This window comes from Notolepis coatsorum, assembly GCF_963971535.1.
Source record: "Notolepis coatsorum genome assembly, chromosome: 11".
Classification (NCBI taxonomy): Eukaryota; Metazoa; Chordata; class Actinopteri; order Aulopiformes; family Paralepididae; genus Notolepis; species Notolepis coatsorum.
Window position 1 is genome coordinate 93714007 of NC_140175.1, and position 5905 is coordinate 93719911.

A 5905-nucleotide genomic window follows, 5' to 3' on the forward strand; every position below is an offset into this window, starting at 1 on the left:
AGTCGGGTCCGATCTCCCTCCCGTCCCTCGCTAGGGGGGCCAGGGGGGCCCGGATCCTCCCCGGTATTCTGATGGTTGTAGGGGACCTCAGCGGGTACATCTGTGGAGCTTCCGCTCTGCTCAGCTCTTGTGTTCCAATAGAGCAGAGCGTAAGCTATAACGAAATATAACGAAGGTTATCCTATAACCCTAGTTATATGAGTAATAGCGAGCGCTCTGCTCTGACTCACTGAGGACCCCACGGTCTTCTGTTTCGGCGGTGAAAGACTGGGGAAGGAGCTGATAGTATGGCCATGACCCTGCTTATATAGGAGCGGATGTGGGAGTGGTCAGGCAGGTGGGCAGGTGCGTACACGTGGTGAAAGTTTTCATGATAGAATATGATTAAAGGGATAGTTCCAATAGAGTAGAGCGCTCGCTATTACTCATATAACTAGGGTTATAGGATAACCTTTGTTATGTAGATGGGGCTAGATCAGTGGTTCTCAAACTGTGGTACGCGTACCACTAGTGGTACTTGGTGGTACTGCTGGTGGTACTTGAAAACATTTACAAAAAAGCTATTTTTTTATTTTTTATTTTTTTTGCAGTCAGGCCACTGAACTTAGAAGCAGGCCAGGCCAGTGTTTCTGGTTGCGGCGGCGCGATAGTTAGATAACCTAAGTGGGGAACAACCAGGAGATCACTGTGACAGAGAGTAGTGCAGTCTAAACAGTCATAAATCTTTCATTCAACTTCAGCCCTGATCATAACCATTTATCTTTTTAGATTTTTTGTAATGTCAGATAAAAAATGAAATACTCCCACTTTTCTGAAAAGAGTTGGTGTTAAATCTTTTACAAAAAATCCATCAAAATCTGTGTTGCTGCTAATCATTGACACATGCCTAGCCTGTAATAATCCCCCCCAGAAAAATTTACTTTGCATTTGATATATTGAAAATATATTACTTTTTTTGTGTTTTTTTTAACAATAATTTGTGATGCCATCACCCAAACTGGCATTTAAAGGGTAAACGTTCAAAAATGTATTGAATATGTGTTTTCTTTTCTTTTTTACAATAATTTGTGATGCCCATCACAAACACTGGCATTTAAAGGGTACAATTTCAAAAATGCCTGCACCAGAATGCAGGAAATTAAGTTTTTGTAACAAAATAAGTGTGTGTGTGTGTGTGTGTGTGTGTGTGTGTGTGTGTGTGTGTGTGTGTGTGTGTGTGTGTGTGTGTGTGTGTGTGTGTGTGTGTGTGTGTGTGTGAGTGAGAATGACGGACAATTGCTTGCTGTGTGAGAGAGAGAGAGAGAGAGAGAGAGAGAGAGAGAGATAGAGAGATGGAGAGAGAATTAAGTACATTTGCTGAAATACAGTTGTTCTTAATCTTCTCACTTGCTATGTGAGAATGTTAGTTATTATGTTCTCAATGCCCCTTGCATTGTATGAGTTGTGTGGAAGCGTTTGCTAGTTCTAGTGCTATCCATTTGTACATTGTGGCTGTGTCTGACAAAAGTTAACAATAAATAATGGTATTAGGAATACATTTGCCTCCTGCGTAAACTGTGCATAGCTGAATAGACTGTATTTTAACGCCGGTCATATGGTGGTACGTGGAGAGCCAGCTACGTTCTCAGGTGGTACTTGGTGTAAAAGGTTTGAGAACCACTGGGCTAGATTATGGAGGGCTTTGAAGGTGAGTAGAAGGTTTTTGTAATCAATCCGGTAGTGCCCAGGCAGCCAGTATAATTGAATGAGAACGGGGGTGATGTGGTCGGATGAATTGGTGCGGGTGATGATCCTGGCAGCAGAGTTCTGGATAATTTAGAGTCTGTTGAGGAGTTTGGTGGGAAGGCCAGTGAGGAGAGCATTGCAGTAATCAATCCGGGATGTAACAAATGAGTGGACCAGGATTTCAGTGCTGGATTGGGACAGAGATGGGCGGAGTCTGGAGATGTTACAGAGATGGAAGAAAGCAGTCCGGTGATGTTTTCTCTTTTTTTTATCTACTTTTTCTCCCCATTTTCTATTTTTCTCCCTTCCCCAATTTCGTATTGTCCAATTCTACCCTCCCCTGTCTCGAACGTTGGTAGGCCATGCCTCCCACAAGCCAGCTGCAATGTGGACGACGCCTTGCATCACGCGTCCCCTCCGGTACTCGAGGAGGCAGCCGTCGCATATTTTCACCTGCACAGCGCGATCTCTCAGCGGCGAGGTTCTGCGTGGGAGGGACACGCCGCCCCCGTCGCTTCCTGATTCTACTGCGCAGGCGCACCAACCGACCTGTAGGAGTCGCTGTCCACAACGTCCAACCACCAGCATCCCACCCCCTAATACTGCCAATTGTATTAGTATGAACGACCAGCCAAGCTGGTAGCAACGCCGAGAGCTGGGCTCGAACCCAGCATATCCTGCGTTAGTGGCGAGGGCCTTGCCCACTGCGCCACCTAGCCACCCCGTCCGGTGATGTTTTTAATGTGTGGTGCAAATGAGAGGGAGCCGTCCAGAGTGATACAGAGGCTTTTGACGTGGGGAGAGAAGGGTACAGGGAAGCCGTCGATGGTGATCTTTGGAACTGGGGTGTTATGTGTTTTGGTGAGGGTGGATTTGGAGCCGATGAGCAGGGCCTCAGTTTTGCTGCCATTTAGTTTCAGGAAATGTCTGCTCATCCAGCTCCTGATGTCCTTAAGGCAGGTGGTGAGGGAGGTGGGGGGAAGGGCAGTGGTGGGTTTGAAGATGTAGACCTGTGTATCATCGGCATAGCAGTGAAAATGGACCCCATGGTGACGGAGGATTGTGCAGAGGGGGGAGGAGATAGATGGTGAATAGGAGCGGACCCAATACTGACCCCTGGTGCGACTGGCCTGTAATCTTTGAGGGTTGAGGTTAAAAAGTCATGCGAGTTTGTCTTCTATTATGGATTTGATGCTCCTACTCCAGAGAGCATAGCCCAAGTATTTCTTTATCCTAGCTCTTTCACGTCCTCTGCAATGCAGAAAGTATTCTAAAATTAATCCTTTGTCCTCTTCGGATCTCAAATGTCAGATTAAAATTTTCTGAAAATAGTTGAACAGTCAATTTCCTCTTGATGAACCTTCTTCATGAACAACTTTGAATGTAATTTCCATTATCCACCACAAGAGGCTGCTATAATAGAATCATTCTACTGCTCTGTCAGGCTACTACTTTATGGGAGGGGCTGCTGAGAGATATACTGTTTCAAAATAGAGTAGGCTAAGCCTATTTATACACACAGTGACACAGGCATACACGCACATAGCCTCTGCACACAAAATAGACATCTACAAGCACATGTGATACATTAGATATTTGGGTCTCATTTCATAGCAAGGTCTTCGAGTTAATTCAATGAATGAATGAATGTGTGTGACCCCACACACACACACACACACACACACACACACACACACACACACACACACACACACACACACACACACACACACGCACGCACACACACCCATTTCGAACCAGTCAAGAGCAAATAGAGTTCATATCATATGGTAAAAGCAAGGCACTGGTGATCTGACTGTAGTAGATTATTTGCAGAGGGAAACCTGTCAAACAAAAGCACTCAGAGCAGAGCGGTTGAAAATGCCTAATAATTCAGAGATGTCAGTCAAAGAAGATCACAGAGTCTGACAGAGAGGTGGAGTTCGGTTTAATTGAGTCACTTATGTGGACCACGACCAATTGTTTGGTTTATATAGGACATTTCTATCTCCTTATATCCTCACAAGCGGGCAGCTGAGTCAGGTTTACATGCAGGGACAATGTGAACCCAAACTATACAGAACATTTAAATGATATACAGACTGGACCAGGTGGCGTATAACATGGGGGTGACAGTGGCTCAGGAGGTAGAGCAGTCGTCTGGTAATCCGGAGGTTCCTGGTTCAATTCCCGCTCCTCCCGGGCAGCGTGTCGAAGTGTCCTTGAGCAAGACACTTAACCCCTATATGCTCCTGATGAGCAGGTTGCATGGTTGTGAGCAATGTGAGTGAATGGGTAAAATGTGAGGAACAAATTGTAAAGCGCTTTGGATAAAAGCGCTATAAATGCAGCCATTTACCATTGAACATTTATAACATATGCAGTTCCTTAATAACTCAGTGTGCACCAGAGGGTAAAATTACATTAGATTTGTTAGATTAGATTAAAATGTATTGTCATTATAGCTACAGCACAAACACAGTACAATGAAATGTAGTTTGGCATCCAGCAGAGTGCAAATGTAACAGTAAAGTGCAATATATACAATGTACAGGTGATTAAACTGGGTACATATATAAATTAGTACTACTGAGTAATAGCGCTAATCAGATGTATACAGACTTGTAGTATATTAATATGTACAGTGATACAGGTAAAAAGACACTATGGTAGAATATTTGGTAGAAGAACTGGCCAGCAGTGTAACAAGAGTATAAGGGATAAGGATTATGGAGGTATGTACAGACAGATGTGGATATATATACGGTGAGAATAAATGGCTGACGGTCGTATAGGTTATGTGCTAAAACCTGACTCAGATGACCTCATTTCTCAACCCTCCTTAAATAAACTTTACTTACTTACTTACTTACTTACTTACTTACTTACTTACTTACTTACTTACTTACTTACTTACTTACTTACTTACTTACTTACTAACTTACTTACTTACTTACTTACTTACTTACTTACTTACTTACTTACTTACTTACTTACTTACTTACTTACTTACTTACTCGTGTGTTTTTTACCTTTTGACCCCACGTGTATGAAAGTAACAGATCTGAATGCATGCTGTTATTAAGAAAATGGCCAGAAATTGGTTTAGACTTTTTCTTTTTCCTTTTAAGGACACTGCTTTAGACATCATAGATGGGTTATTTTACAGTCCTATATATCTCAAAGTGCTTTCGTTGTTCATGGTTGAAATCTTGGTGGGCATTTATTCTGCATTCAACACTGCCATTTGGGTTATCTGAATGCGCTTCCTCATGTAGCCTATAGCAATTAGGTGTGTCCTCTCAGGTGGGACACAACACCGTCACCGTGACCTTGTTTTTTTTTATCCAGCATCTTTTACCGACTTGCGGCGCGCGCCCGGCTGCCTGGCTCCATGGTCTCTATATGGAGGCGCAGCACCATCAGCACCAACCTGCTCCTCACGTCGGCACGGATTGCGGCCACGCGCGGCACGCGTGCGGCGCGTGACCGAAATCCGGAACGAGATGTGTGCAGGTTGGTGCTGATGGTGCGCCTTTAGCGCATTTGAGCGCGCCGCACCACTCTGCTCTGATTTGAGAGAGAGAGAGAGAGAGAGAGAGAGAGAGAGAGAGAGAGAGAGAGAGAGAGAGAGAGAGAGAGAGAGAGAGAGAGAGAGAGAGAAGAAGAAGAGGGATACTTTTCTACTACCGTGCCCGGCGGCTCTCATCGGTCAGAGGAAATCACTGGTGTCATTATTTCTGAAATCGACACGAGTTATTATTATTATTTCGCGTGGAGCGTCTCTACAATCCAGGATAATAGCTGCTGCATTGCCTCGATCCTGTCTTCGATCGAGTGACTGCACCCCTCGACACGGGTGTATAGTGCAGAGATGTCAAGGACCTAACGTGTACAGTATATAGAATAATTACATTGGAGGACAGTGACGAAGAGATCGGTCTTCTTATTGACGATAAATGGCAGCACTTCTCCACCAAGACCAACGCGCTCCTCCTCTATGTTGTTGTGGCCGCAGAGCTGTAGCCTAATATAAAGAGACACAACGTTGGATGATAATAATGTCCTGTTGATGTCCATGTCTGATGATGATTAGGAGAAACGCGTGCTTTGATTGATCCTGAATGCATCTGCGAGTGAATCATCCTAATCGGGGGTTGTTTCTCGGCAGCACCCGCAG